The sequence below is a fragment of the Elephas maximus genome, chromosome 3, assembly GCF_024166365.1.
Source record: "Elephas maximus indicus isolate mEleMax1 chromosome 3, mEleMax1 primary haplotype, whole genome shotgun sequence".
In the NCBI taxonomy this organism is placed as follows: domain Eukaryota; kingdom Metazoa; phylum Chordata; class Mammalia; order Proboscidea; family Elephantidae; genus Elephas; species Elephas maximus.
In genome coordinates, this window is record NC_064821.1 from 80,081,766 (window position 1) to 80,105,554 (window position 23,789).

Consider the following 23,789-nt stretch of genomic DNA (forward strand, 5'->3'; position numbering starts at 1 on the left):
GGAGACCCCTCGGCCCTGGGCTTCAACTCCACCTTCCGGACCCACTGGGATAGCAACTCTGTTCCCTCAGCTTTAGTGCACAATTCTCCTAGTCCATCCAAGTGTCAACTCCACCCTTAGAAACACTAGAGGCCATGGCTCCACCCTTTGAAACCCCTGATGTCACGCCCATACCTTTTGAGACTGAGGCAACTGGGCTTCTTGTGTCATCTCTTCAGCTTCTGCTTCCTAGTTTTTGGCCTCTCAGCTCCTCAGGCCTCATGCCCCCACCTGCCCTGCTGCGGCAAGTGTTCCAAAGCTCTGTAACTCCACTGATAAGTACCTGGACACACCCCACTCCACCAGGAAACCTCCTGCACACAGGCACTCAGCTCCCTCACTCCGTGGGTTGGCCCTAGCACCATCTCGCGCTGGTCTCCTGGTTCTGCTGCTGCTGGTTCTCTGTCGCTGCCGCTTCTCTGCCACTGCAGATTCTCTGCTGCTGGTGGTCCTCTGTTTCTGCCATAAATCTATCTGTTCACGGTTTCAAAACCACTTCCACATTTTAGGTATCTGTTAGAGCAGCACCCCACTCTCTTGGTACCAAATTCTGTCTTAGTCATCTAGTACTGCTATAACAGATATACCACAAGTGGATGGTTTTAATAAAGAGAAATTTATTCTCTCACAGTCAAGTAGGTTACGAGTCCAGATTCAGGGTGTTGGCTTCAGAGGAAGGCTTTCTCTCTTTAGGCTTTGTCAGCTCTGGAGGAAGGTCATTGTCCTCAACCTTCCCCTGGTCTAGGAGCTTCTCAGGCACAGGGTCCCCAGGTCCAAAGAAAGTACTCTGCTCCTGGTGTTGCTTTCTTGGTGGTATGAGGTCCCCAACTCTCTGCTTACTTCCCTTTCCTTTTATGTCTTGAGAGATAAAAGGAGGTGCAGACCACACCCCAGGGAATCTCCCTTCACCCTGGACCAAGGAGGTGACCTGAGTAAGGGTGGTGTTACAATCCCACCCTGATCCTCTCAACAGAAAATTATAATCACAAAATGGAGGACAACCACACATGCCCTAACCAAGTTGATACACACATTTTGGGGGGGACATAATTCAATCTATTACACTACTTTCCTCTAAAAAAAAAAAAAAAAAGCCCTTAGTAATCACTAATCTACTTTGGTTTCTATGCATTTGCCTATTATAGATATTTCATGTAAGTGGGATCATACAATATTTGTCCTTTTGTGTCCAACTGATTTCACTTAGCATAATGTTTTCAAGATTCATCCATGTCATAGCATGTGTCTTTGCCATCTAGTGCTGCTGTAACAGAAATACCACAAGTGGATGGCTTTAACAAAGAGAAGTTTATTCTCTCACAGTCCAATAGGCTAGAAGTCCGAATTCAGGGTGCTGGCTCTAGGGGAAGGCTTTCTCTCTCTGTTGGCTCTGGAGGAAGGTCCTTGTTATCAGTCTTCCCTTGGTCTGGGGGCATCTTAGCACAGGAACCTCAGGTCCAAACACTGTGCTCTGCTCCCAGCACTGCTTTCTTGGTGGTATGAGGTCCCCATGTCTCTGCTCGCTTCTCTCTTTTATATCTCAAAGAGATTGGCTTAAGACACTATCTAATGTTGTATATACTATCAGTATAACTGCCACTAATCCATCTCATTTCATCATAGTGATAAGATTTACAACACATAGGGAAATCACATAAAATGATGGACAATCACAAATACTGGGATTCATAGCCCAGCTAAGTTATTTGGGGGAACACAATTCAAGCTATGACAGCAGCTATCAGAACTTCATTTCTCTTTATGGCTGAATAATATTCCATTGCATGTATTTACCACATTTTGTTTATCCATTCATCTGGGTAAACATTTGGATCTTCTCTACCTTTTAACTATTGTGAATATTGCTGCATTCAACATTGGTGTACACGCATCTGTTTAAGTCCCCCCTTTCAGGTCTTTTGGGCATATATCCAAGAGTGGAATTGCTTGGTCATAAGGTAATTCTATTTTAACTTTTTGAGACCTGCCAAATTGTTTTCTTGTATGTGTTTTTTGATTTACATAAATGATGTATCAATGTGCTTTGAGTTGCAAATAAAGAAAGCATAACTTTAACTGACTTAAACTTTGAGGAGGATTTACTAGCTCCCATGTGTCTGTTAGTTTCTAGTACTGTGGGGGCTTGTGTGTTGTTGTAATACTGGAAGCTATGCCACCAGTATTGCAAATAACAGAAGGATTATCCATGGGGGACAGGTTTCAGCTGAGCTTCTAGACTAAGACAGACTAGGAAGAAGGACCAGGCAATCTACTTCTGAAAAAAATTAGCTAGTTAAACTTTATGAACAGCAGCAGAACATTGTCTGATATAGTGCCAGAAGATGAGCCCTTCGGTTGGAAGGTGCTCAAAATACAATTGGGGAAGAACAGTCTCTCCAAAGTAGAGTCAACCTTAATGACGTGGATGGAGTCAAGCTTTTGGGACCTTCATTTGCTGATATGGCACAGCTCAAAATGAGAAGAAACAGCTGTAAACATGCATTAACAATCAGACTGTGGAATGTACAAAGTATGAATCTAGGAAAATTGAAAATTGTCAAAATGAAATGGAACACATAAACATTGATATTCTAGCTATTAGTGAGCTGAAATGGACTGGTATTGGCCATTTTGAATCAATCATATGGTGTACTATGCCAGGAATGACAAATTGAAGAGGAATGGCATTGCATTCAACGTCAAAAAGAACATTTCAAGATCTATCCTGAAGTACAACACTGTCAGTGATACGATAACATAGATATGCCTACAAGGAAGAGCAGATAATATGACTATTATTCAAATTTATGCACCAACTACTAAGGCCAAAGATGAAGATTTTTACCAATTTCTGCAGTCTGAAATTGATTGAACATGCAATCAGGATGCATTGATAATTACTGGTGATTGGAACGCAAAAGTTGGAAACAAACAAGAAGAAAAGGTAGTAGGAAAATGCAACCTTGGTGATAGAAATGATGCTGGAGATTGCACGGTAGAATTTTGCAAGACCAATGACTTCTTCATTGCAAATACCTTTTTCCAACAACATAAATGACAACTATACATGTAAACCTTGCCTGATGGAATACACAGGAATCAAATCGACTATATCTGTGGAAAGTGATGATGGAAAAGCTCAATACTATTAGTCAGAACAAGGCCAGGGGCTGACTGTGGAACAGACCATCAATTGCTCATATGCAAGTTCAAGTTCAAGCTGAAGAAAACTAAAGCTAGTCCATGGGAGCCAAAGTATGACCTTGAATATATTCCACCTGAATTTACAGACCATCTCAGGAATAGATTTGATGTGTTGAACAATAATGACCAAAGACCAGACGAGTTATGGAATGACATAAAGACATCATTCGTACATGAAGAAAGAAGAGGTCATTAAAAAGACAAGAAAGAAAGAAAAGACCAAAATGGATGTCAGAAGAGACTCTGAAACTTGCTCTTGAAAGTTGAGGAGCTAAAGTGAATGGAAGAAATGATGATGTAGAAGAGCTGAACAGAAGATTTCAAAGGGCAGCTCGAGAAGACAAAGAAAAGTACTATAATAACATGTGCAAAGAAAGACCTGGGGGTAGAAAACCAAAATGGAAGAACATTTCTCAAGCCAAAAGAACTGAAGAAAAAATTCAAGCCTCGAGTTGCAATAGTGAAGGGTTCTATGGGAAAAATATTAAACTTTTCAGGAAGCATCAAAAGAAGAAAGGAATTCAAAGTCACTATACCAAAAGGGTTTTTATACCAAAAAGAATTGGTCAACACTCAACCATTTTAGGAGTTACCATATAAGTAGGAACCAATGGTACTGAAGGAAGAAGTCCAAACTGCAATGAAGGCATTGGCTCAAAACAAGGCTACAGGAATTGACGGAATATCAATTGAGATGTTTCAACAACAGATGCAGCACTGGAAGTGTTCACTCGTCTATGCCAAGAAATTTGGAAGAGAGCTACCTGGCCAACCGACTGGAAGAGATCCTTATTTATGCCCATTTCCAGGAAAGGTGATCCAACTGAATGTGGAAATTATCGAACAATATCATTAATATAACATGCAAGTAAAATTTTGCTGAAGAGTATTCAAAAGCGGCTGCAGCAGTACATTGACAGGCTACAAAGCCAAAGCGGAATCAGAAGAGGACTCGGAACCAGAGATATCATTGCTGACGTCAGATGGATCCTGGCTGAAAGCAGAGAATACCAGAAGGATGTTTACCTGTGTTTTACTGACTATGCAAAGGCATTCAACTGTGTGGATCATGACAAATTATGGATAACACTACGAAGAATGGGAATTCCAGAACACTTAATTGTGCTCATGAGGAACCTGTGCACAGATCAAGAGGCAGTTGTTGGAACAGAACAAGGGGATATTGCATGGTTTAAAATCAGGAAAGGTGTGCATCGGGGTTGTGCACTTTCACCATAGCTATTGAATCTGTATGCTGAGCAAATAATCTGAGAAACTGGACTATATGAAGAAGAACGAGGCGTCAGGGTTGGGGGAAGACTCATTAGCAACCTGCACTATGCAGATGACACAACCTTCCTTCCGTGAAAGTAAAGAGGACTTGAAGCACTTACTGCTGAAGATCAAAGACCAGCCTTTATCGTAGATTACGCCTCAACATAAAGAAAACAAAAACCCTCACAACTGGACCAATAAGCAACATCATGATAAACAGAGAAAAGATTGAAGTTGCCAAGGATTTCATTTTACTTGGATCCAGAATTAACACCCATGGAAGCAGCAGTTAAGAAATCAAAAGACACATTGCATTGAGCAAATTCTGCTGAAAAGACCTCTTTAAAGTGTTGAAAAGCAAAGGTGTCACATTGAAGATGGGGTGTGCCTGACCCAAGTCATGGTATTTTCAATCCCCTCCTGTGCATGTGAAAGCTGGATGATGAATAAAGAAGATGGAAGAAAAATTGACGCCTTTGAGTTGTTAGGTTGGAAAAGAATATTGAATATACCGTGGGCTGCCAAAAGAACAAACAAATCTGTCTTGGAAGACGTACACCCAGAAAGCTCCTTAGAAGCAAGGATGGAGAGATTATATCTTACATGATCTGGAGATGTTGTCAGGAGTGATCAGTTCCCGGAGAAGGAATCATGCTCGGTGAAGTAGAGGGTCAATGAAAAAGAGGAAGACCCCCAAAGAGCTGGATTGACACAGTGGCTGCAACAGTGGGATTAAGCATAACAACGATCATGAGTTTTGTGCAGGAGCAGACAGTGTTTAGTTCTGTTGTACATAAGGTCGCTATGAGTCAGAACCGACTCAATGGCCCCTAAAGACACAGCAACATGAATCAAAGCCAAGTCGATGGCAACTAACAACAATAACAACAACTCATGCTCTTAATCCCAAAGGCCAGTCCTGCTGAAGGCAGTACGCCAAAGATCTGCTCTCAACAGTTCTGGGCTCTAGCTGCTGTCTGACTCCATTTCTAGCAGTAGATTTATTTCATAGTTTCAGAAATGAAATCCTGGCCTGGGGGAGCTACTCCATCCTTCCCTTTTTAAACAAAGACTCGCAGCCTCTCCCAAATTCCCCTTATAATCCAGACCAAGCCCCAGGGCTCTGGGCAGGAAAGGATTTCCTTACCAGTTCTCTGCCTCACTGCTCTAAGGGGCTGGGCCTCTGCCAGCTATGCAGGCTCAAGAGCTGGACGCTGACAGGGAGGTGATGGACACGCTTGGGGGCATCACCCATCTCTCCCAGTGACCCACATTTACCTGCCTCCCAAGTGTTACAAATTCATTAGAGAGCATCTGTCTTCTCTTTTGCATTATATTTAATAGATGCAAATATATGATTAATATTTTCCTCCACTGATTCTGATTTTATTCTGTTAGTGATTTTACTGATGGCAACAGTTGAGGGGATTAAAAATCCCGTTTATTCACATTAGATTTTTTTTTTTTTTTAATTTTGCTGATAAATTTTAAATGTCAAGTGGTTTGGCATCTTCCACAAGATGCAGAGGCCAAATGAAGAGGCCAACAGTAGTAGCAGAGAGCTCAGAAACAGCTCAGAGAAAAGTGGCAACTTAACCAGCTGACCCATATTCCACACAGTTAATGAAAACAGAGCACAGAGCTGTGCCCTGGGAAGAGGCCCAAGCTGCCAGAGGCTTCCCAAGTCATAATATTAACTGTATCCTTTCTACTTAATAATTCCCAATAATGAAGGCACTAGGGAGACCTTGCAATTTGAAGAAGTCCCTCAGGGAACCCTTTTGTAAGGCAAATACACTCTCTCCTCACTTATCAACATGGTTAGTTTCCAAAGACCAGGTCATTATGCGAAATTAGCATTATGCGAAAATGGAGAATGGCCACACCAGATCACAAAATGGAGGATAACTACATCATTACATAACTGCCAAATTACAGCATTACATAACTGTCAAACCACTGAGAATCACGGCCCAGCCAAGGTGACACACAACCTTAGCTATCACAGCCAGCGTTACTCTCGCCTTGGACCTCAGTGTTGGTTACCTCGTTAATGTGCACAATAGTCAGTTAGTAGATTTTTACTATTGTTATAAATGCAAAATGTTGGCTAATGAGATAGTCAATAAGTGAGGAGAAGGTGTACTTACCCCTTGGTTGATCTCTTTGTATGTTTTGTGTGTGTGTTTTTTTTTAATGAGTCAAGCAGTACAGATACATAAACCCATAGTTTTCTCACTTCTACACCCCTCGTTCCCACCCCAAATTCTATTAGTCCGTTCCTCAACACACCATAAAAGTTCTGTAAGAACTATGTTGTTGTTAGGTACCATTGAGTCGATTTTGACTCACAAAGACCCTGTGTGGCAGAGTAGGGCCTCCCCCCCCCACAGAATTTTCTAGGCTCTAATCTTTATGGGAGCAGATTGCCAGGTCTGTCTCCTGCAGAGCTGCTGGGTGAGTTCAAACGGCCAACCTCTGGGTTAGCAGCAAAGCGCTTAACTTTTGTGCTACCAGGGCTCGTAGGTCCTCTATACACTCCCCAATTCCTCCACTCTGAGAGTTGTCTTATTGAGGTCAAATAGCAAATGGGTACCTGAGAAAGGAGGTGGTTCATTCAGCAAGAGGATTCGACTTGTTTGGTTGATCGTGTGTGTGTGTGTGTGTGTGTGTGTGTTGGCATACCCAGAATTCCAGAACACTGCTTCTACTTTGTTGTGCTGATGACCAGTGTACCCAGAGAAAACATGACTTAACAAGAACAGGAATGGGGAAAGTAGATCTGAGTTAGTGAAATCTCACTTCAAAGCTTCCGCCTGTTTCACCCTGGCGCCCTCCTCCTTCAGTCCCTTGCGTATATATCCCTGCTCCTTTCCTAAGACTTCTACTGTTTTTTGTATCCACAGCTTCGGTGAACAGGGTAACCAGTCTCAGGATACGGCCAGCTGAGGTTCCATCAGTTGTCCTTAGCAAAGCTCCAGGGCTAAATTCGTCCAGGGCTTTGGCCTCTCCCCACCACTCCAGCCCACCGCTTCCTTCCTCTGAATACCAGGAACCCTTTTCTGTAGCTCTCCTTGCACCAGCAGCACCAGAACTGACTTCTTTGTACTTAGAGCCACAACTGGGGTCCCTGGGTGGTGCCAACAGTTAATGAGCACTCAACTACTAACCAAAAGGTTGGAGGTTCAAGTCCACCCAGAGGCTTCTCTGAAGAAAGCCTAGGGGATCTACTTCTGAAAAAATCAGCCATTGAAAACCTTATGGAGCACAGCTCCACTCTGACACACATGGGTTTGCCAGGAGTTGAAACTGACTCCACTACAATTGGTTTAGTACCACAATTAACTGTGTACAGCATCTGGTCTCCACAATTATATTGAGAGTCCCTTAGGGTAAAAGCGTATGCTTGCCTCTGCCCTTCCCTACCTTCTGTACACCACTCCATCCTATCACCACCTTTTGCTATTTGGTATTTCTGCCAGGGCACAACGAAATCACCTGTGTAGATTAAAGAAGCAAACAAAGCAACAAGTATGATCAGACTTCAGCCCACAGAGCTAGAATCCTTCCCTGGTGAGTCTGGGCACATGTACCTACAGAAAGCCCAGCAGGTGATCTTGATGTAAACTCTAGATTAAGAACCTCTGCCCTAGAGGTTGCTGAGGCTCAGACAGAGAGAGAAAAGAGGGAGAGAGAAAAGAGAAAGAAGCTGCATAAAAGAACTAGACTGGAAATACTCTTAATCTCCACATGCTCCCAACTTTATTTCATGCCAGATCCTTGATCAAGTATAAGATCTGCTTCCTCTCTTGCCCCTCAACCACCTGTTTTCTACAGAGCTCTAAGGTATCTCTTTAAGACACACATCAGAGCATATCATTGCTCTGCTTAACTCACCCAATGGTTTCCGCTGTGCTCAGAAAAGATATTCCTTACGATGACCTGCAGTGCTACACTGAATTGGCCCCTGTCCACCTCTTCAGCTTCATCAGACACCACTCTCCCCTTTCTCACCATGCTCCAGCCGCATCAGCCTGGCTGCTCCTTGAACCTGCTGTGCCTTATACCACAGACTGGCCTGCAACATTTGCCTTGGAGTGTTTTCCCCTGGTTACTCACTTGCTTGGTTCCTTCTTATCATTCCAGTACCAGCTCAAGTGTCGCCTTCTCAAATAGACTCTCCTTGGCCTACTAAAGTATTAATACCAACCCCCCTGTAGTAGCAAGACCCTGTTTTACTGCCTCCATAGCACTTCTTACTCTCTAAAATTATCTTATTAGCTGTTACCTTTTTTTTTTTTTTTATCTATTACTACCTGACTCCCACAGATTAAAAGGTAACTCCAGGAGACCAGGGCTCTTATCTGTCATGCTCAGTGTTATATTCTGGTGCTTTCCACAATGGCTGGCACATAGTAGGGGCTCAATAAAATATTTTCTGAACGAATCATTTACCTATTCTACTTTACAATAATTCACTCAATAATACTTCCAGGAACTTGCAGCAAAAAGCAGAAATTTTTATTTTTAAATTGCAAAGGAAAAGAAATGTAATTTTGCTATTTTCAAGTATCTGCTTTGTTAGCCAATATTTCTAAGTAGGAATCCTAGTGATAATACTTTAATTATAGACAAAAATTATCTGTAATTAGTACATCAATTATATGCAAAGGAAACTGCCAATATTTTTTAATACATTTTGTCCCTTAAGCAGATAGAACACCCACCCCCACCATGCACTTTTGTTTATAGGACTATTTGTTTAACAGTCTCTTAATTCATAAACAGTATAAAAATAAATATAAGTCTTAGACCAGCTGAACTACTGCACACCCTAAATCACTGCAAACCCATTTATTAAGTGATGGAACAATCTCTGAATATATGACAAGTATAGGATAAATCAGCCACAAGTCTGAATTGTACTAGGGAAACACGAAGCTGTTTTGAGGCCATCATTTCATTCTTAAAAACTTCTAGCACCTTCTTTGGATATTGATGATGCTATTGAGAATGACTTCTTCAGCCACAGTCATTATAAAGAGACCATCACCAGAAACAGATAACCTCTGACAGTGAAGCTAAAGATTGGCTCTCACCAGGAATTAACTAAAGATAATCCTTAAAGACTTCCAGACATGGGGACGGGGGGCTGGTGAGCAGTAGCCAAATGGGTTTCCCAAAGAGGGTCCAAGTCAGAGGGCACTCAAAATACAAATTTACATATTAGGAATAACTTTAAATATAAGGAAAAACAACTGTAACCAAAATTTCATACAATCAACACTATTTAGACTTTCCAACCCCCAGAAGACACACTTGCATACTTGATTCCTACCAGTGTTCTAACTATGATAACTTCTCTTAACCTAATGGATTATTCACATAATTGACAGTGATCGTTCCCATTAGGGATGCTAGCACATCAAATGCTGTTGGTTGAGCCCAAAAACACTGTGTTTATATTTATTCTTTTGTCTCCAAGAAAAGTCTTTATTTTAAAAAGCCCAAACTCTTTTAAAAGTAAAAATAAAATGTAGTAACATTTAAAACCTGTGAAAAGAAAACCTAACCCATCACCTCTCACTCTCTCTAGCAACTATTTCCCATTTTTGTGTTTACCCTGACAGTCCTCTTCCAAATGCAAGCATATTTTTATGCCATTCCATTCACAGTATGCATTCCACTTTGAATGTGTTTCTTTTTCCTTATTATGCTGTAGACATTTTCCCAAATTTTACATTTTCATAAAAATTATCATTTTTAATGGCTGCATAATATTCCCTCGTGTCAATGACCACAATGTGTTTATTCATTGCCCTGCTTTTTTTGAACAGCTGTTTCTGTTCTGCTAACCAGTTGCTGTCACATCATTTTGACTCATGGGAACCCCATGAGTGTTACAGTAGAACTGCGTTCCATAGAGTTTTCAACGCAGATTTTCAGAAAGTAGATTGCCAGACCTTTCTCCCAAGGTGCCTCTGAGTGGACTTTTGGTTAGCAGCTGAGCGCTTAACCATTTGCACCACTCAGGGGCTGCTGTGTTCTGTTAATATAGATAAAAACAACTTTAAACTTATAAGCCACTCTCAATGTGCTGAGTGTTTTTTAATGATCTCACAAACTGTCACATACTCTGGAAGGCAAACTATCATAGAACTGGAAAGGTCATGGGTGAATTAACCCAGCTCCTCAGTTGCAGAATACCCTGAATCTGAGCAGCGAACACGACTCACTAACCTGGTCACATCTTCCCGGCAGGAAGTTCATGAGTACATGTATTGCCAAGTAGGTTGTAGAGCCATGGAGGGTTTTGTCTAAACCTTTCTGTGGTATTCACCCACATGGCGGTGGCAACATGTTTCTGTCTAAATCACAGGTGTAACAACAATCGAGTGCTCCAGTTAGTGAACTCCTTAACTTTCCCAGGTTTTGGGTAACCTCTGTAATCCCAAGATCCATGTGAAGGACTGCTTACATGTCTATTTATTCCTTTGGCTATTGAGAGTAGATTTTGCTGATCTGTTATGAGACCTTTGCACATACTGTTCCCCTCTGCCTGGAAGGCTTCCCTCCAGCTTCCTTCACCGGGCTTACTACTAATCTTTCTCAGAACAGAATGCCCTTAGGAAACCCTTCCCTGACACGCCCTCTCCCAAGAAGGTCAGTTCCCTCTATTATGTGTTCTCATGGTTTCCTAAACTTTCCCTTCATTGCACTGATCAGCTTGTAATTATAGATGCCACCACCTGTCAGTTTGTCATACTATGGTGGCATGTATGTTGATATGATGCTGGAAGCTATGCAACTAGTATTTCAAGTAATAGCAGGGTCACTCGTGGCTGACAGGTTTAAGTGGAGCATGCAGACTAAGACTAGGAGGAAAAGCCTGGCAATCTACTCCAAAAATTAGCCCATGAAAACCTTATGGATCACAACAGAACATTGTCTGACATGCTTGTTTTGACACATCATGAAGAGAGATCAACTGCTAGAGGAGGACATCGTGTTTGGAGAAGTAGAGGGCCAGTGAGGGCAAGGGAGAACCTCAATGAGATGGATTGGCACAATAGTCACAATGATGTTGGTGGTCATGACGATGCAGGACTGGGCAATATTTTGTTCTGTTGTACATAAGGTCACCATGAATCACAGTCAACTAGATAGCAGCTATCGATCTATATTATTACAGAGAGGTATGTAACTGTTACACACTTGTTCCCTAGGCATTAATGAGCTGCAATGGATTGGGATTGGCTATTTTGAATTAGACGATCATACTGTCTACTATGCAGGAATGACAAATGAAGAGGAACCACGTCATGTTCACTGTCAAAAAGAACATTTTGAGATCTATCCTGAAGTACAACACTGTCAGTAATAGGAGAATATCCACACACCTACTAGGAAGACCAGTTAATATGACTATTATTTAAATTTACACACCAACCCCTAATGTCAAAATGAAGAAATTTAGGATTTTTACCAACTTGTGCAGTCTGAAATTGATCCAACATGCAACTGCGATGCATTCATGATCACTGGTGATTGGAATGCAAAAGTTGGAAACAAAGAAAAAGGATCAGTAGCTGGAAAATATGGCCTTGGTGGTAGAAATGACACCGGAGATCACGTAATAGAATTTTGTAAGGCCAATGACCTATTTGTTGGAAATACCTTTTTTAAACAACATAAATATTGACCTATAAACGTGGATCTGGCCACTTGGAATACCCTGGAACCAAATCGACTACATCTGTGGTAAGAGATGATTGAGAAGTTCAACATCATCAGTCAGAACAAGGCCAGGGGTTGACTGTGGAACAGACCACCAATTGCTCATATGCTCAAGTCGAAGTTGAAGAAAATTAAAACAAGTCCACAAAAGCCAGAGTGTGACCTTGAGTATATTCCACCTGAGTTTAGAGACCATCTCAAAAATCGATGTGATGCTCTCAATGCTAATGACCAAAGGCTGGACGAGTTCTGGGACATATGCATGAAGAAAGCATAAGGTCATTAAAAAGACAGGAAAGAAAGACAAGATCAAAATGGATGTCAGAAGAAACTCTGAAACTTGCTCTTGAAGGTAGAGTAGCTAAAGCAAATGGAAGAAATGATGAAGTAAGAGCTGAACAGAAATTTCAAAGGTTGGCTCAAGAAGACAAAGTAAAGTATTATAATGACATGTGCAAAGAAAGACCTGGAGTTAGAAAACAAAAAGGGATGAACACACTCAGCATTTCTCAAGCTGAAAGAAGTGAAGAAAATATTCAAGCCTTGAGTTGCGATATTGAAGGATTCTATGGGCAAAATATTGAATGACACAGGAAGCAACAAAAGAAAATGGAAAGAATACACAGAGCCACTGTACCAAAACGGCCCATGTTCAATCATTTCAGGAGGTAGCATATAATCAAGAACGTATGATATGGAAGGAAGAGGATGCACTGCAGGCATTGGTGAAAAACAAGGCTCCAGGAATTAACGGAATACAAACTGAGATGTTTCAACAAATGGATGCAACTATGCCAAGAAATTTGGAAGACAGCTATCTGGCCAACTGACTGAAAGATACTCATATTTGTGCCCATTTCAAAGAGAGGCGATCCAACAGAATGCAGAAATTATCAAACAATATTATTAATATCACAGCAAGTAAAATTTTGCTGAAGATCATTCAAGAGGAGTTGTGGCAGTACATCGACAGGGAACTGCCAGAAGTTCAAGCTGGATTCAGAAAAAGACAGGGAATGAGGGATATCACTGCTGATGTCAGATGGATCTTGGCTGAAAGCAGAGAATACCAGAAAGATGTTTGTCTACCTGTGTTTTATTGACTATGCAAAGGCATTCAACTGTGTGGATCATAACAAATTATGTATAACATTGCAAAGAATGGGAATTCCAGAACACTTAATTGTCTTCAAGAGGAACCCATACATAGATCAAGAGGCAGTCATTCGAACAGAGCAAGGGGACACTGCGTGGTTTAGTCAGGAAAGGTGTGTATCAGGGTTGTATCCTTTCACCATGCTTATTCAATGTGTATGCTGAGCAGATATTCTGAGAAACTGGACTATGAGGAAGATTGGAGGAAGGCTCATTAACAAGCTGCAATACGCAGATGATACCACCTTGCTTGCTGAAAGTGAGGAGGACTTGGAGCACTTCCTGATGAAGATCAGTAACATCATGACAAATGGAGAAAAGATTGAAGTTGTCAAGGATTTCAATTACTTGGATCCGTAATCGACGTCCATGCAAGTAACAGTTAAGAAATCAAACAACATATTGCACTAGGCAAATGTGCTGCAAAAGACCTCTTTCAAAAAAGTGTTAAAAAGCAAAGATTTCACCTTAAGGACTAAGGTGTGCCTGACCCAAGCCATGGCATGTGAAAGTTAGATAATGAATAAGGAAGACCAAAGAAGAATGGAGGACTTTGAATTCTGGTGTTGGTGAAGGATATTGAATATACCATGGACTGCCAGAAGAACGAACAAATCTGTCTTGGATGAGGTACAGCCAGAATGCCCCTTAGACGAGAGAATGGTGAGACTTTGTCTTAGGTTCTTTGAGCTTGTTATCAGGAGGGACCAGTCCCTGGAGAAGGATATTATCCTTGGTAAAGAAGAGGGTCAGTGAAAAAAGAGGAAGCCCCTCAATGAGACGGATTGACACAGTGGCTCCAACAATGGGCTCAAGCATAACAACTATTGTGAGGATGGCGCAGGACTGGGCAGGGTTTCATTCTGTAGCACATGGGGTCGCTATGAGTCCGAGCAACTTGCCAGCACCTAATGACAACAATAACAACAACAACAACATCTTAGCGTGGCCCACTTCACCACATTTAGGACAAATACTGTGAATATTTTAACAACCAATAAGTCAAAGATGCCACCATAACTTTTCTTTCTAAAAGTAGTTTGGACTGGTCTCCTTCAAAGTATGTCCTCCTTTCCCTATGCTGTTGTAATAAGTGCACACTTAAGGCACCCATGTTCTTCAGTCTGACATTTATTTGTTCACATCTTACCTTGTCTTGGAGTCCCAGGGAGTTGCAAGTGGTCAACGTGCTGGTAACCGAAAGTTTGGAGGTTCAAGTCCACTCCGAGGTGCCTCGAAGAAAGACCTGGTGATCTACTTCTGAAAAAGTCAGCCACTGAAAACCCTGTGGAACACAGTTCCACCCTGACACACATGGGTTCGCGTGAGTTGGGGCTGACTTCATGGCGGCTGCTGCTGGTGGTATCTTTTCTTATAAAAGTATTCTCTCTTAGAAGACAAGGTTTACTTCTTCTCTATATCCTATTTGCATTACCAACAAACAATGTTTTAGAGATAATAGGTGCTCAGTAAATGTTAGTTCCTTTTCCACTATTAATATCAAGCGTGAATCCCCTTGGAGCCTAGAATGGCAGCTTGCGTCTGGCTGCATCAATGAACATGTAACTAAATGAATGAAGACCAGAATCCCAAATCCCACCTTAGAAGCCATCTGGTGGATGAGCACCTTCTACAGTTTTCAGAGTGGTATTCTACCTTTGCTGAGATACCTCCAGGTCTTAGAATACTTACTTCCTCTCAAAGCACCTTATTTCATTGTCCTGGCTTCTCTTTCCTCATTGGAAAATTCTTCTCTATGCCGAGATGAAGTATGACTTTCCTTTAATATCTCCCCATCCTCAGTGGTTCAAGCTCTGCCTTTGGGGCCCAGAGAGAACAGGCCAAATTTCTAGCTCACCTGACCACCCTTTCTGCAATAGGTGACTGAGCTCCACGCACTAGGAAAGCTAAAGTCTCCCCTGTAGGTAGATGCTCCATTTGTCCAGTATTTAAGACACACAAGAAAAAGTCTGAAAAGGCAATATCTGATCCTGGTTCATTCCGGGGAATCACCAAATGGTAGAACATGGAGGCAACACATGGACCCAGTGAAGTCTACTTGGAGGAGAAATCAGTTGCTATCGAGTGGATTCTAACTCATGGCAACCCCATGTGTGTCAGAGTAGAACTATGCTCCACAGGGTTTTTAATGACCGAATTTTCAGAAGTAGATTGCCAGGCCTTTTATCCAAGGTGCCTCTGGGTAGACTCTTACTGCCAATGTCTCAGTTAGCTGCTGAGCACATTAACCATTTGCAACACCCAGGGACTCCATGTGAAGGAGGGAACTCTGATAATTGAAGAGGGGGGAGTATTTAGCCCAGAGAAAAGAAGTCTTTGAGTGAGACACTACCTGCCTTGAGGGCAATTTCTGTGAAAAAGGGTGGGTATGAGTCCAGGGGGCATAAATTACCGAAAGGCAGATTTCACCTCAATTACAAGAAAAGACTTCAGAACTGTTCAGGCATATAAAGAGGGGTTCAAACAGAGGCTGAGCTGGCCTTGGATGGGCTTGTCAAAAAGACAATTTTAGGACCAAATGGAGGTTTCTCTGGACACAGGATTGACTATGTAATTTTCAGGGTTTGGTGCAAAATGAAAGTGCAGGGCCCTTGTTCAAAAACATTTAAGACTCTCAAGCTGGTAAGAGCAGAGGCTTAAGCCCAGGGCGGGGCTCTTCGGAGCACGGGGCCCTGTATATCTGTGCAGGTTGGGGTCGGGCTCTGAGCTTGTGATTGCGGCTGGGCTGTATGTTCCTAGTTCTGCCCCTGCCTGAGTCCACGCATGACTGAGGGGCGCTGCCTCACCAGGCCTGGCCTCACTGTGTGGGTGTGCATGCATAGCTGTGTGACCATCACAGCCAGGCTCTGGAGTCACATGGGATGAAGAGTCACATGGGGTGACTCGAATCCCAGCGCTCTACTTAGCAGCTGTGTGATCTTGGGCAAGTTATTTTACTTCTTTGTCCCTTAGTGTCCTCATCAGTATCTACCCCATAAGGTAATTGTGAGGATTACATAAACAATCCATGCATAGAACAGTGCATGACACACAGTAGGTGCTCAATAAATTGTAGCAATCGTAAGTATTATCAGGGCCCAGCCTGAACTTCATTACTCTTTTGCATTCAAAAAACATACACACACACACACACACCCACACACCCCGTACCCCGCACTGGGCTTTCCTACACTCCTGACATGGGACATTCTAGAAGTATTATTATTTTAAAGCAGACATACAATGCACATCTGGCTAAAAAACAACAAAAATTACCGCTATTGAAGAACTATTCAAAGACCTTGTCCTCAGACCCTTGCTTACTCGGGCGTATCTTGAGACCTGTTTCTTCCCATTGAGCTGCAGCCACAGTTCTAACCTGGTTCCTCCCATGGCTGGGATTCTTTGACCTTTTATGTCCTGACAATGACTTGTATGCATTTTGGCAGCAACTGTCTGAATTTATGGTTCAGCCCTGATCGCAGCCTCTGAGGCTTTCTCCCCCCTTTGATTCCTCCAAGGCCTCTGCTTCCCCTTCTCTTCCTGGAGCAAGCCGTTCTTTTGAGAAATGACCATGCTGAAGGGGAACTCAAGCCCAGCCTGGGGCTGGTCTTGTCAATCTGATTTTTAAACAATGGAAGAGGTCTGAGGGTAAGGCTTACGGTGGCATCCCTCTCTGGGATGATGCAAAACAAAGTGGAAAGGAGAAAAGAACCTTCTGAATGTGTGCATAGTAGCAGACCCAGAGGACAGAGAGGCATTTAAAGTGAGCTGGAACAAACCTGCGACATCAGGTGCATTCTGCCTTCAAAAATAGCTGCCAGTTAGAAAGGGGTATTTACATATTGATTTCATGCTAACTTTGTAATGGAATGTGCTGCCTGCCTGCCTGAGACCTAACAACTGTCATCATAATTTTTTCTAAAAATACAGTCAGAGAAAAACACTTGGTGAACCCTCCACTGGAAAGTGGCTGAGAAAGGCCCCAGATCCCAAACCTGCTCAACAGTCCACCACCAAGCGTAGGGACACTCAGCAACCATGACCGAGGGGACATTTCACAGCTACAGCTGACCCCCCTTTTTTCAACCAGCCTGGAGCTCTTTTTTTTTCTTTCTTTCTTTTTTTGTTCTTCTAGAAAACCTGTCTTGCTCTAAGGTGAGGGGAAGGCCTCAGGAGCAGACCAGCCTGTGTGGAGGCTCCCGCTGGTCCCTTCTCAGAAATAATGGACCAGAAAGGGGCCAGGTCAGCTCGCCAGCTCCAATGGCCCACCCTGGGTTCATTTTTGCCTGGTTTCTCCTGACGCGTCGCCACCCAGGATCCCCGCTTCGCCGCCTCCTAGCAGCCAGCTTCCAAGCGTTTCTCACTTGGCTCCTTCCGAAGCCCCCAGGTTAGTCTCTGTGGCTCCTACAGAGCGGATCCTTGGCAGGTCTGTCATCGCTCCCCGGCACGGTATTAGCAATTTAAATGCCTCTTTGCCAGGCCTGATGGAGCTGATTCGGTTGTGATCCTGGGCATATGGATGGCATATTTGCTGCGAGCTAGGTGAGACGCGTCCCAGAAGGATGCCCGCCAGCCCCCCGCCTTCGCCACCCGCTCCCGGGGCGGGCGTGTGAGCAGTTAAATCAGCCGGAGCCAGCGGTAATTGCTGTCCACTTTGTTTCGAGCCGGCCCCACTGCTGGGGACAAATCTTTCATTCATGAGGAGGAGCTTGTTAGGCCAACTCCGGACTCCAAAGCCACTTAATTAAATTGTGGAAAGTTACTGGGGCCTGGTGGGAAATTTGCACACAAAGGCGCTGCGTCCGGGGCTCCCTCCCCTAAACAGCTCCACAACAAAACCGCGGTCTCGAAGCTCCTGCCGGCTTCCCCTCTGCACCAGGAGCCCCCCTTCCTCGCTGTGGCTGCAAAAGCAGCGCCCCCTCATTAGAGGGCGTTTGTTAGGGAATGTTTTTCCCAGCGATTCACTGGCAGGCCTTTCATTCCTCCCTCAGCAATCAAGGGCTGCAAGTGCAGGCTGAGAGCCCTCCAAGGCCTGATTGCTGAAAGAATTTCCAAAAGTAGAGAGTGTAAACAGGTGCATTGAAAAAGCCTCTTTTGAACAATTATGTAAACATTCCAAGCACTATTTGAAAACTTTCACTGTGGAACTGTCAGATCAGAGCATTCTTGTTTAATTGCGCGGCCACAATGGTTGTTCTGCAGACCCAGCTCAGACAGAGCTGACTGGGAGGTGGGGAGCTTCAGATAAAGAAGTCACAGAGAACCTGGGCCTGTACAAAAGAGTCTCACTGTCAGGCCAGCAGTGTCTTTCTGTGTGTGTTTTTGCTCCTTGGCTTCCATGAGAATCCCCTAGGAACAGGGTGTTGTTGTTACGTGACTTTGAGTTGATTTCAACTCACTGCGACCCTGTGTGACAAAGTAGAAGAGCCCCATAGGGCTTTCTAGGCTGTTGTCTTTACAGGGGCAGACTGGCAGATAGGCAGGTTCAAAGTGCCCACCTTTAGGTTAGCAGCCAAGAGCTTAACCATTGTACCACCAGGGCTCCTAGGAGAAAGGTAGGTGTATTCTTTCCTCTGGCTGGATTTCTCTTGGTCCGAGGCAGGAAGCACAGGGTCAGTTGATAATCCTGGATGTAAGATACTACTAGATTCCCAGTGGAAGCTTTTGGGTCATTTAAGGTCTTCTTCAAGGCACCAAATGATCTTTCCAGATGCCAAGCCAAATTGTCAGCCATTTTCCCTTCACCACAGGAATGGCTCCCTGCTTGCCTTCCCCCTCTCCTTTTCTGACTCTAGTTGGTTCACCAGGTTTTCTTCCTCTTTTTCCAGGAGCTCAGATCCTCATGATTCACTCACTTAACCACCAACGACCCTGATTACGTTACCAAGAGTTGGAAGAGTTTAGCCCACATGGGCAAACTTGTACTTAATCTCATACTTTGTGGAGACACAAAGGTTTCAGTTGATGTTTCATATAAATTCTTCCCCGAATCAGCATAGGCAGTTTCCAGGCATTCTCTCCAGGTCCATTCAGCCTGTCACCCCCAAGCCTTGCAGGGTTTATCTGAATAGGAATGGTATCCTTGTGGTTGTGACGGGTGGGGCATGGCTTGGTTTTTTTGAACTGTTTTATAAAATTGTCATGGATTGCATTATGTCCCCCAAAAAATGTGTGTATCAACTTGGTTAGGCTATGCTTCCCAGTATTGAGTGGTGTCCTCCATTTTGTGATTGTAATTTTATGTTGAGAGGATTAAGGTGGGATTGTAACACCCTTACTATGATCCACTGTAAAGGGAGTTTCCCTGGGGTGTGACCTGCACCACCTTTTATCTCGCAGGAGATAAAAGGAAAGGGAAGCAAGCAGAGAGTTGGGGACCTCATACCACTAAGAAAGCAGCACCAGGAGCAGAGTGCGTCCTTTGGACCCAGGGTCCCTGCACCTGAGAAGCTCCTCGACCAGGGGAAGACTGAGGACAAGGACCTTCCTCCAGAGCCAACAGAGAGAGAAAGCAGACACCTGGAGCCAACGCCTTGAATTTGGACTTTTAGCCTACTTTACTGTGAGAAAATAAACTCTCTTTGTTAAAGCCATCCACTTGTGTTATTTCTGTTATAGCAGCACTAAATGACTAAAACAAAAATCCTGGGGATAAAACCTAAATGTTCAAAGACAGGGAAGTGGCATATCAGTACCATGAAATCTTACAAATGTGCAATATGAAGGTCATGTAGAGATGTGGAAAATATTTACGATAATTTAGTGAAAAAGGCAGGCCACAAAATTATAGTTGCACTGTACTGGCAAATACATGAGAAGGTGTCTGCATGCGACAGAAGACTGGAAAGGACTATGCCGGAATAAAAACACTTGTTCTAGGGAATGGGAGGAGCAGCATGTTTTACTTCTCAAGACTTCCTTTAATGTCGTTGCAGCGTGTTGTCAAGGCAAGGTCTGGGAAGCACCCGTGTACATACAAGGCTGAACATAAAAGGCCACCCTAGTAACCTGCAGAGAGAGGCACACACCTGCCTGCAGCACTGTGCATCCTTAGCAAGGATGCGGATCAGAGCTGCAGAGTAAATTCCTCAGGTCTGAAGAAGGAGCTAAAGCTGCCTGCTTGCTGAGTCCCCAGGAGGCAGACACAGAATCACAACTGAAAGATAAATCAGAAATGTGGTTGGGAGAAATGGTGATGTTCAGCAGGGTCAGTTGCAGAACAGGGATCGGGGAGAAAAAAACCAGCTCTGTCTCATGGAGTTTCCGGAACACAGTAGGGGCTCAAAGAGTGTCTGAATATGCCTGTCTCATACCCATTGAGCCCATTGCTGCCTAGTTGGTTCCAACTCAAAGCCACCCTAGGACAGAGTAGAACTGCTCCCACCCCCTCCCCACCCAGGGTTTCCGAGGAAGCAGGCTACCTCACCTTTCTCCCACAGAGCAGCTGGTGGGTTCGAACCACTGACCTTTCGGTTAGCAGCCAAGTGCTTAACCACTGTGCCACTAGGGTTCCTTGCCTATCTCATACCAGTTGCCATCCAGTAGATTCTGACTCTTAGCGGCCCTATAGGACAGACTAGAACTGCCCCATAGGGTTTCCAAGGAGCGCCTGGTGAATTCGAACTGCCGACCTTTTGGTCAGCAGCAGAACTCTTAAGCATTACCACTGCACCACCAGGGTTTGTAATTAATTTGACTAAAACCCAAAAAACTAAAGTCAAGGTTTATTACACATATACCCTGTCAGGGCCTATGTATGCTGGGCATACAAAGTTGTACAATAGTTTTAATCCCAGGCAAAGTTAATGCTCAATCAAGTGGGAAAAGCAACATCTTTAAAAATACAGGTGAATCAACTGATCTTTTAAAAGGAAGCCAAGAAAATTCAATGCTGAAAGAAAGGTCTTTTCAACTAATGGTGCTGGGACAATGGATTATCCACATGCAAAAGAATGAATTTGGACCCTTGCCTCACAGCATATTCAAAAATTAACTCAAAGTGGATCAAAGACCTAAGTGTAAGAGCTAAAACTATAAAAATGTTAGAAAAAAACATAGGTGTAAATCTTTGTGACATTGGATCAGGCAATGTTTTCTGATATGTTGTTGTTGTTGTTAGGTGCCGTCAAGTCGGTTCTGACTCATAGCGACCCTACTATGTACTATAGAACGAAACACTGCCTGGTCCTGCACCATGCTCACAATCGTGACACTTGGCCCATTGCTGCAGCCACTGTGTCAATCCATTTCATTGAGGGTCTTCCTCTTCTTCACTGACCCTGTACTTTACCAAACATAACTTCCTTCTCCAGGGACTGATTCCTCCTGATAACATGTCCAAAGTATGTAACACATACTCTTGCCATCCTTGCTTCTAAGGAACTTTATGGTTGTACTTCTTCCAAGACAGATTTGTTTGTTCTTTTGCCAATCCGTGGTATATTCAATATTCTTCACCAACACCATACTTCAAAGGCGTTAATTATCGTTCAGTCTTCTTTATTCATTGTCCAGCTTTTACATGCACATGATGCAGTTGAAAATACCATGAATTGGGTCAGGCGCACCTTAATCTTCAGGGTGACGTCTTTGCTTTTCAACACTTTACAGAGGCCTTTCACAGCAGATTTGCCCAATGTGATGCGTCTTTTGATTTCTTGACTGCTGCTTCCGTGGCAGTTGATTGTGAATCCAGGTAAAATAAAATCCTTGCCTATGTCAATCTTTTCTCCATGTATCATGATGTTGCTTATTGGTCCAGTTGTGAGGATTTTTGTTTTCTTTATGTTGAGGTGTAATCCATACTGAAGGCTGTGGTCTTTGATCTTCATCAGTAAGTGCTTCAAGTCCTCTTCACTTTCAGCAAGCAGGGTTGTGTCATCTGCATAACGCAGGTTGTTAATGAGTCATCCTTCAATCCTGATCCCCTGTTCTTCTCCATACAGTCCAGCTTCTCGGGTTATTTACTCAGCATACAGATTGAGTAAATATGGAGATAAGGACACAACCCTGACACTCACCTTTCCTGACTTTAAACCACGCAGTATCCCCTTGTTCTGTTTGAATAACTGCCTTTTGATCTATGTACAGGTTCCTCATGAGCACAATTAAGTGTTCTGGAATTCCCATTCTTCACAATGTTATCCAAATCCATAATTTGTTATGATCCACACAACCTTTGATAGTCAATAAAGCACAGGTAAACATCCTTCTGGTCTTCTCTGCTTTCAGCCAGGATCCATCTGACATCAGCAATGATATCCCTGCTTCCACATCCTCTTCTGGATCCAGCCTGAATTTCTGGTAGTTCCCTGTCAGTATACTGCTGCAGCCACTTTTGAATGATCCTCAGAAAAATTTTACTTGCATGTTATATTAATGATATTGTTGGATAATTTCTGCATTTGGTTAGATCACCTTTCTTTGGAATAGGCATAAATATGGATTCCTTCTAGACAGTTGGCCAGGTAGCTGCCTTCCAAATTTCTTGGCATAGGTGAATGAGGGCTTCCAGCGCATCCATTTGCTGAAACATCTCAACTGATATTCCATCAATTCCTGGAGCCTTGTTTTTCTCCAGTGCCTTCAATGCAGCTTGGACTTTTTCCTTCAGTACCATTGGTTCCTGATCATATGCTACCTCTTGAAATGGTTGAATGTCAACGAATTCTTTTTGATATAATGACTCTGTGTATTCCTTCCATCTTTTGATGCTTCCTGCATTCTTTAATATTTTCCCCAAGGAATCCTTCAGTATTGCATCTTGAGGCTTGAATTCTTCAGTTCTTTCAGCTTGAGAAATGCTGAACGCGTTCTTCCCTTTTGTTTTTCTATCTCCAGCTCTTTGCACATGTCATTATAATACTTTACTTTGTCTTCTCTAGCCACCCTTTGGAATCTTCTGTTCAGTTCTTTTACTTTGTCATTTCTCCCTTTTGCTTTAGCTACTTGACATTCAAAAGCAAGTTTCAGAGTCTCTTCTGACATCCATTTTAGTCTTTTCTTTCTTTCTTGTCTTTTTAATGACCTCTTGCTTTTTTCATGGATGATGTCCTTGATGTCATTCCATAACTTATCTAGTCTTCCATCATCAGTGTTCAACATGTCAAATCTATTCTTGAGAAAGTCTCTAAATTCAGGTGGGATATACTCAAGGTCGTACTTTGACTCTCAACGACTTTTTCTAATTTCTTCAGTTTCAACTTGAACTTGCATGTGAGCAATTGATGGTCTGTTCCACAGTCAGCCCCTGGCCTTGTTCTGACTGATGGTATTGAGCTTTTCCATTGTCTCTTTCCACAGATGTAATCGATTTGATTCCTGTGTATTCCATCTGGCGAGGTCCATGTGTGTAGTCGCTGTTTATGTTGGTGAAA